We start from the raw sequence: 10,246 nt of genomic DNA on the forward strand, positions 1-10,246 counted from the left end.
GAGCTATTTTGACTTACAGTAGGTCATATTCAGAGTTGTTCTGCTCTACATTGAACAAACTGATAACGTGGTATTGATTGTAGATGCAGAGAGAAATGTAGATACTGTGTTCATGTCTTTGTGTGATAGACGAGCCTACCATAATGCAGATGAAACTGGTTTTAGAGCTCCTAACTGTTTGTATGACAATGCGTGTGCTGCGACTAAGTCTTCATTTACATGTATGCATGTAGAGTGTGTGGGTGCACTAGGGCTGGCTGATATGGCCTAAAAATCATATCTCCATTTTTTTTCACTTATGGGCGATTCATGGTATACAGTATCTAGATTATTTGAGGTTTTTCTAGCTAAGCTTTGTTGTACAATTTAAGGTCAAATCCACTGCATTTCAAACAGTCAGCAATAATCTAATGAATTGTGAAATTATGGCTAGGCTAAATATGATTATTTAATCTAAATAGTTTAACTGGCTTTTTTTTCTCAATAATCACTGATCTGGCTTATTGTAGCAGGCATTATATAAAATTAACACAGGTCTCAAACTAATCTTTATATTTCAAGTTTAGCCAACTTGGATCTTCAGTATTTGCTAGCTTACAAGGCAAAACCGTTAAATTGTTATGAACACATCCTTCTGTCCGTCTCCAACTGTTTGAACTGCATGTTAGCCTGTCCACTGTCACTCTGTGCAGAGCATTGCATTTCCAGAATCAATGTTCATTGCAAGTCAGCAAGTCAAACCTCTAGCTTCGCCTCTTCCTCTCTGACACAGCACAGAACGAGTCAAGGAGACGAGACCAAACAACATGAGAACAAGAGGACATAACGCTCATTAAAATGAAAATGTAATACAGACATTTGGAATATCGCGCAAAAACGTACATTTGAATTAACCAAATGAATGTGATCGCCCAGCCATAGCGTGCACTGGATATACAACTGTATGTGTGTATCATGCATGTTACAGAAAGAGTGTGTTTGCCCATGTTCTATACCTGTGTGTGTATGAGAGGGCCTGCACGTGTGTGTGTGTGTGTGTGTGTGTGTGTGTGTGTGTGTGTGTGTGTGTGTGTGTGTGTGTGTGTGTGTGTGTGTGTGTGTGTGTGTGTGACTGTGCGTCCATGCTCCATGTGAGAGACAGAGCCCTATCCCAGAGCCAGTGTTAGCGTGGCTGGCCGGCCGGCCTGCAGCCCGCTGGTCTCATGGTGCCCTCTGATAAGCTGGCGCCGTAGCTCGCCTCAGAATGGAAGCAGTGCCAGTGGAATTAGCTCTCATTGTCATGGTAATAACAGTGATATTACTGCCCTAGTCCGCCATCGACCCACCATTGTAAGGAAACAGGAATGCAATTTCTCCTGGGGCAGCGAGCGGAAGGAGGATGACAATTACTGTTGTGTGTGAGAGGGAAAGTCTCTAAATGACTCTCCATTCAAGCGAGGCCAATGGGCCAGGAGCCAATTAAAGAGGGAGCAGGGGAAGAGCAGCATCCCCACAACCCACAGCTCTTACACGCACACACTTATTCAGGGTTACACACACACACACACACACACACACACACACACACACACACACACACACACACACACACACACACACACACACACACACACACACACACACACACACACACACACACTCACGTTAAGAGGGACAGACTGAGGCACTTCTTTCTCATTGTCAAACACAAGCACACACACAAAGGAATTCTCTCACATGCATAACTCTAGCGGAGTTTGATTTAACGTTACACTGAGTCTCATGACTTATTCATTTGAACACGTAAATATTTGGGTTTGTGGACTTCATAATGCAGCGGGGGTTCGTCTGAGCTGCATGGATCCCCTCACACAGACACCATCCGTCATGATTAAATGCTCCTGTGGTGTTTATGGGATCAGACAGTCTCCTCTGATTCCTACAGATATTTATCTACACAACGAAGTGCCGTGTGAATCACCATGGAGGATGCCAGGGGTAAAAATGGTGACGCCGTTCGCTGCTCTCTTTCACAGAAGAAGAATAAAGTACCTGAATAGCAGCGTAGTGGTAGTGTAGCTGGCGGCATGTGGAGGAATATGTGGGCCTTTCAGCAGGGAGGAGAGCTCCAGATTAGTCTGGTTAAACCAGCGGCTGATAATCAGCCACAACAATAGAGCCAATTACTCAGAGCCCACAGATAACTGAGCTCCCCTTCAGACCCAACCCTTCCTCTCCTCTCCTCCGCTATGGCTCATTTATTCTGGAGGTGTTTCTCTCTCTCTCTCTCTCTCTCTCTCTCTCTCTCTCTCTCTCTCTCTCTCTCTCTCTCTCTCTCTCTCTCTCTCTCTCTCTCTCTCTCTCTCTCTCTCTCTCTCTCTCTCTCTCTCTCTCTCTCTCTCCTCTCTCCTCTCTCCTCTCTCTCTGTGTGTGTATAAGTATCTCAAAGCAGCAGAGCTACTGAAGGCTGCAATCAGTAGTCAATTAAAGCCTTTTACATTCCAATGGTAATGAGGGCTCCAATGCCCACCTGCGAGGAGGGAGGGCGGAGGGGATGGGGGGGGGGGAGGGGAGGAGTGTCTGATTATGACTCTTATGGGGAGGTTGATGGTAGGGGATAGACATTTGTAGACAAGGCCTATAGAGTTATCATAAACCTATGTAAGTCGCTCTGGATAAGAGCGTCTGCTAAATGACTTAAATGTAAATGTAAATGTAATGTAAATGTCCCTCCAGTCATTGGGGGATGCAGTGTGTTCTGGTTTTCATCCCTACCTTTTACTAACTGATTAAGACCTGAGACACCAGGTGAGTGGATTCTCCAACCAATCAATGGCCCTGATTGCCAAATTAAGGGCCAGCATCAGAGACTGTTGCCCCCGAGGGTCACCCAGATGTGAACCCCTTGTCCCCTGTATAACCTCATTGTGTTTGGGAGAACTAGTTGAAGAGTAAATAGCACACCACTGCTCAGAGAAACACTCTATAGGATAGGTTGATAAGGTTGCATCTTTATTTCTCTCCAAGGTACTAATGCATTTCTCATTTATTTCCCAGACCTGCAAATCCATACACACAAAGCCAATTATATGGTTATGGGGAGAGAGAATTATCAGGGCCCACTGCCTAATAGGAACAGTAACTAATTTTAGCCCAAACCAATAACTGAATCTATTCAAAGGGAGCTTGTGAATACGCTACAGTTCCCCTCATCATTAAACCAATATCTTTAGCCCTTTATCTACATTATGGGAACATGTTCTCTCTATTCTCTCTTCCCTCTGTCTTTGTCTACTCCTCTCTCCCTCTCTTTATTGCAGACCGAGCGCCCGGCACATTGCATTTGGATGCCAGATGAACTTTGATAAGAGTTAATGAGAAAGCAGCATTGTGCTGTGAGGACAGAATGGCCCTGGCTGCTCTTGAGAGCCCCCTCACCACAAGATGGAGAGAAAAGAACTGCCCACTCTACCTACTGTATGTCTGGCAATAGGAGGGGGGAGGATGGGGAGGAAGGGGAAGAGGTCGGATGATAACGGGGAGGGAGGAGGAACAGTACATTTTCAGTCAGTGACCATTTTGTCTTGTCATTAACCATTTAACCTACTCTCCCTCTGTTTACATGTTCTCCGTTACGGCTGCAGGTTTCATCTCAAAATGGCATCACCCGTCCGCAGAATCTACAGCAGCTAACCTGGATGGGACCTCTAACCACACTCTTTATAAAAGGGTCGTGTTCAGCTCAGGCCAAGACATTCAACAACACTGGAGTGGGACATGGGAAATAGAGTAGATTGGTTTGCTTTAGATGCATTAGTTCTGCCTGATGATATTAAGCCATGATAGACAGACTAGGCTCGTTGCAACTCATAGAACTCATAATTCTCATAAGTAAAGTGTAACATCTATTTATTTTAATGAGCATCTATCATGACTTTCTGTTTTTCCAACGTTTAGTCCCAGTGTCTTTATGGAAATTGAGAACATTTCAGAATGTCCATGAGCCTCTACTGTGAAGATAATGGATTTGACCTGCTGTTTACTTCATCCCAATAAAATCTTCCTTTGCATTTGATTTATAAACACTTAATGGCCTCAAGGAGGATACGAAATAATCGTCAGGCTCCGATCAAATAAAATCAAAATAAAATCAGATGCAAGCATACTTCTGTTAAATGCGGTCTAACTTGGAATGCTTTGTGTGTGTGTGTGTGTGTGTGTGTGTGTGTGTGTGTGTGTGTGTGTGTGTGTGTGTGTGTGTGTGTGTGCGTGCGTGCGTGCGTGCGTGCGTGCGTGCGTGCGTGCGTGCGTGCGTGCGAGCGTACGTGCGAGCGTGCGGAGCTGATTCGTGAGATGGCGAGGTGGAGAGACAGGGCTCGTCTCAGACACGCCAGAGAGGCTAATGTATCTCTTCAGCTCTCTGATTAGAACCATTTATCGGAGAGGAGGGAGGGGAGGATGAGGAGTGTTGGAGAGTGGGAGGGATACAGGGATAGACGAGGAGAGTAGAGTGAAAGTGTGATGTGGAGGAGAAGGAGTGTGGAGAAACGAGACAGGGAGAAGCAAGGAAAGAAGGAGTGAGATGGAGGAGTGAGGGAGGAAGCAAAAACATGGAGCGGAGAGTGAGGCAGAAACAGAGGAGATGGGAGGGGAAAAGAGAAGCGATAAGAGGAGAGAGGAGTTGGACTGGAGAGAGAGAGGAAGGGTGAAAAAGGGCATAGAGGAGAGAGGATGGTCCTCTACAGTGGAGAGGTGCACCTGGTCAACTGATGAGACGGGTCTTTAGCTCTGGGGAAGAGGAGAGGTAGAGGGGAGGAGGGGATCTGGCAGAGGAGTAGAAAAGCGAGGGAGTGTGCCAATAAATGAATAAATAACAGAGGGAGAGATGAGAGGGCCTCTCAAGGACGTCATATCTTAATTGAAAATGACAGCTTCAATTAAAAATGTAATCATTCTGTCCGTTTTCTAATTAAAATGGGTACGGCTGATAGTTTGTCTTATTAACTTCAAAGGGTGATGCAGTGCGACGGGAGGGGGGGCGGGGTATCGTTAGTCGAAGTGGGAGGAAAGGGAAGGAGAGGGGTGAGGAAGGGTGAGGATGAGGAGGGAAAGAGCGGATGAAAGGGTGTCCTCCTGTGTAAAGGGATGCCACCCACTCACCTACTCTGACCTACGAGTGAGAGGAGCAGACAAGAATGGAGCTGGATGACAGATAAATCTTTTGAAACATTTATTTGTCTTTGATCCTCTTCATGAGTTGATTGTGAAAGAAGACTGACAGAGTTTGTTGTTGTTTGTTTGTGCAGGCGGTTGGACAGGAGGAGTGGCTGGCATGACTTTACACAGCTCTCTTACTCTACTCCCTGCAGCGAGGAACAGCATCAGTCACCACTCCAAGCACTCTCACTCAGTATGGGTCTCGGTCTCTCTCTCTCTCTCTCTCTCTCTCTCTCTCTCTCTCTCTCTCGGTCTCTCTATCTCGGTCTCTCTCTCAGTTTCTTTCTCTCTCTCTTCTCTTCCAAAGTGACCCCCTCCCTGTCTTTCACCAACTCATACCACAGAGTATTCATGCGTTGATAGAGTAGCTAAACACTGTAGTCTTGATCAAAGGTCCATTGGTATGAGGATAGAGCACTCTGTGGTGAGATTCCTGCTCTTTTCTTTTCTGGGGCATTTGTTCAGCTCTCTATTGTGTGGAGCTAGTCGTCTCTGTTGTATTTAGCGTCGTGCCATATTGATTTCCCCTCAGTGCTGGAAAGACCACATTTTAAACCGGGTGCCTTGACGTGAGGAGAATAGAGTGGTGGGAAAAGACACACATATACACCCGTGCAAGCACACAGATACACACACAAACTCACACACAAGCACACACGCACACACAGTGACTTCACAGTTTATTTAGCCCAAAACCAACAGGATTATTGAGGTGGGATTAGGTCAGATTAGAGGCAGTGAAGGAGAATTCCATTCAGTCTGAGAAAGACAAATACGCTGGACAAACTGGCTATTTGAATGTGCAAAGAAAACAGCCCCATTCTTTCCATTACTCCTCCTGTCACTATTTTCTCATTTTCATTTTTCATATTTTCAATACACCTTATCCTTTAATCTGATTGTATGTTGATTCCTGTTATACTGTAGACACACTGTTCTACAGCAAACACACAAACACTCACATCTCTCCATATTCATCCCAAAACTCTCCTCATACATCCCTCTCTATTCAGACTGTTGCAGACTGATCCCTAGAAACACACTGCGATTTCGGACGTCTGAAGAGGTCCTGAGAACGTCAATATATGCCTTCCTCGGCACTCACCCCAAAAAATGTAGGCGATTGCCCAGCACTGAGCAAACTGGTGATGCTCGGAGCCGGAGCACACTGTTTAGACCACTGCGCTATGGCAGTTCACAATGCTCTAGCAAGCCGCAAGAATACTGTGAATACTGATGATACCTGATAGTAATAGTGCATTGTTTTTAATTATTTTGTTTTAAGCCTTCCCCAAACCATAGCCCTAACCTTAACCACTCAGAATGAATACCTAAACGTAACCTTTTGAGTTGTTTCTGTTTTAACTCTGTAACCACGCGTAAATAATTCATAAAAAATAGACATTCATCCAATAATACGTCAAATTTTGAAGGGAAACTATGAGATATTTTTGCTATATTCACCCTCCTTTACAGTGGGTTCTGGTGAGGGCTCCTCATGCGTAGTGTGGACACACTGCAGCTGACCTTGACAGTGCTGAGATCACTTACCGCAGGGAGAGAAGGAGTGGATCGTTAGGTTGTGGCGAGAATAGAGACACGTCAGAGAGGATGACGGTGTAAAACTATTAAACCAGGCAGGTGGAAAAGCTTCAACAGTGAGCAGCTGTAACTGAGCAACCTTCAACTTGATGAGAGACAAAACAGGAGAGAGAGAGAGAATGAGAGAATGAATGCTATTTTGTGAAAGGTTATCCATCAATGAAAAAGTGTGTGTGTGTGTGTGTGTGTGTGTGTGTGTGTGTGTGTGTGTGTGTGTGTGTGTGTGTGTGTGTGTGTGTGTGTGTGTGTGTGTGTGTGTGTGTGTGTGTGTGTGTGTGTGTGTGTGTGTGTGTGTGTGTGGTAAAGGACCATGTGTGTTTTATTGCCATAGTTGCATTGTCAGGTCAACATAGACCTGGATCTCATTCACATTACATTCCTGTTCTGTTATTCTGCAGGCATTCTTATCCAGAGCAACTAACAGTATGAGTCATGCACATAACACGCAGCCAACACAAGCAGAAACCCTTGGGACAAACTTGATTAAATAAATGCAAAAACGCTATGACTAAAAATGTGCAATACAAACACAAATGTTTAGGATATAGGTTGATGTGGTATATGGCTTTAATTTGATAAGTGTTAGAGCCAGTATCATACATGTAGTTTCCGTGTCCTTTCCGTGTGCTTTCACAAGTATGCTCTTTAGAACACACAAAACCCTCCATCCATAAGCATGTTCATTTCCAACATTGTTCGGAGACCGAGAGAGCCTCTTCCACATAATCAGCGCTTTGATTTATTTTGCATAGACAGAGATGATCATTAGTTTGTGATGGTGGCAGCAAATTGGACTTACAAGGCACCTAATATCTTCCTCCCACTTAGAAAAACAATTTTCCTGCTTATTATATTAGTGGGCCGCACTTCTCCCCAGCTAATCATCCTTCTCTTCTTCTGCACAGAGAGAGTGAAAAAGAGAGAGATAAAGTGGGAAAGGAGAGAGATGAGCCGGCAGATTCAGATAATCACTTCTGCTACGAGGATTAGAGAGATTCTTCTCTTTCAGAGCTGCTGTCTCAGTGGATCAGTGTGTGTGTGTCTGCATGTGTGTCTGCCTGTGTGTCTGCGTGTGTATGTGTGCCTCTGTGTATGTGTGCATCTGTGTGTGAATTCCTCAGTGTGTGATTCCCTGTGAGCCACTGTGTAGGAACATATCCCTTACACTCTGAAAAACAACTCACTAATTGCATTTGACCTCTAATTTTCTGTGTATGCAGATGAAACCCATCAAATATCTATTCAATTTGGCTGTATATTGTTTTCCCTTTCTCCCACATAGTGTCTCTTTCTCTCTGCTCCTCTCCTCCTCTCTCCCTCCGTTCTGATTTTCATCAGACTCTGTGGCCGTGGCACTGGTTGTTAGAGATGTCTGGTTAGAGTGTTATCGTCCCGGCCGGGAGGGGAGGGAGAGCCTACCAGGTTCTGCCGTGACAGAGAGAGAGACAGGGCTGCGGAGGATGATAAATGGGGTGTCAGTGAACGCTACTCTGTTCTAAAGCGTTCTCCACTGCCTCTGTCTCATTAGACCCAGCCAGGCCTCTGTCGCGACCAAGAAGGTGCTAATGCAAAGTTAACTGCCTCTCCTTCTCTCAAATCAAATCAAATCAAATTGTATTGGTCGCATACACATATTTGCAGAAGTTATCGCAGGTGCAGCGAAATTATTGTGTTTCTAACTCCAACAGTGCAGTAATACCTAGCAATACAAAACAATACACACAATTCCCCAAAATTTGAATTAAGAAATATCTCCATCTCTCTCCACGCCAAAACATAGTTTCATCTGCCTGCCTCCCCCTAGCTAACTCGTCATCACATGAAACACTTTTCTTTAAATGATGGATTCTCCACTGAGGGACCTAGCTGGGTCTGGCTCGGCTGGAGCTTGGCTGGGCCTGCTCTCTTTGTTCAGCACATCACAAGTTTGGAAAGTGTTGTTGAACAGTCTGACTGTCCCATATCCCAGGGTGCATCTCCACAATGCCTGCAGGACTCTGATCAAAATCACCTTGAACATTCACATGCATCCATCTATCCAGTATACACCAGTATACACCAGCCAGAGAGATGATGGCGGTAGACAGACAGAAAGTGGGGGGTGGAGGGAGGGAGAGAGAGAAAGAAAAAGCAGGAGACACAGGCAGACAGAGCGAGATAGAAACAGAGAGAATGTGTGAGAGAGGGGTAAAAGTTAGAGGGTGAGGAAGAGAGAGAGAATGGAAGGGGGAGTGAAAGAGAGAGAAAGGGAAGGGAAAGAGAAAGGTAGTCAATGATAATGTATGAGCTGCCTTTTCTGATCTGTAGCAGCTGGGAGGGGAGTAGTGATGCATTTAAAGAGAAGATTATTATGTCAAGACTCAGTAATACCTCTGTGAACACTCAACTTCAGTTTGTGTGTGTGTGGGGGGATGCATGTGATTACTTTTTTACTTCTGTGTGTGTGTGTGTGTGTGTGTGTGTGTGTGTGTGTGTGTGTGTGTGTGTGTGTGTGTGTGTGTGTGTGTGTGTGTGTGTGTGTGTGTGTGTGTGTGTGTGTGTGTGTGTGTGTGTGTGTGTGTGTGTGTGACTGGCTCTGATTTCCCCTATGATGAGAATAGATGCGTCCAGACATAGCAAGCACCACTGCCCTCCCTTTTCTACTCCCTGGCCATATTACCTCCCTCCCTCCCTCCCTTTCCCCTACTCCTTGGCCTTGTTCCTCAGTGCTCGCTCTCCTTCCCCCTCACTGCTCTATATTTTTCTCTTTCCCTTGTGCCTCTGTCTTTCTCCTCCTCTCTCCCTGTCCTTCACCTTCCTCTCCCTCTATCCCTTAACTCTGTCTCACTGCCTCTCCAACTCTCTCCCTCACTCACACTCTGTCTCACCTTCTCCCAATGCCTGTTCCTTTTAGCCTCCTACCCCTCTCTCTTTCTTCTCCCACCACGCCCCACGTCTCGCTCCAACCCCCCCCCCCACCACTGACCACAGAGGTTCTGAACAATATTTTCTCTAGCTACCCTCACTGAGTCAGATGTTGGGCTTGTAGGACCTTGGATTTCACTGTTTGACTGACATGGAAAGGAAAGAAGTTAAAAACAATGACATACTGTCCTACTGTGTTATTTTGTTTTTCCATGTAAAATAGGGACCTTGTAGCAGTAATAAGGGCAGAAAAGTTGCAAGAGGCAGACAGGTTCAGGTGCAAAAGAGCTTTTATTTTTTACAGATGACGATGCTGATCCAGCCTTTTAAATATATATATTTACTAACTTGTTAATAATACTTCAATTAAAATCAAATAAAAGCAGTGATCCACTATACAGACAGCCACGCTAGCTTCACCATTATGTTGGTGCTAGCAAGCAGGCTAAAGAGTGCTAGGTATCAACAGCCAATCCAGTAGGGGCTGGAAACAGTGAGCTTTGATTGGTCAATAGCAACGCGATCTTGTGGAGTACACAACAAA

Source organism: Salvelinus namaycush, chromosome 30 (genome assembly GCF_016432855.1).
Source record: "Salvelinus namaycush isolate Seneca chromosome 30, SaNama_1.0, whole genome shotgun sequence".
In the NCBI taxonomy this organism is placed as follows: domain Eukaryota; kingdom Metazoa; phylum Chordata; class Actinopteri; order Salmoniformes; family Salmonidae; genus Salvelinus; species Salvelinus namaycush.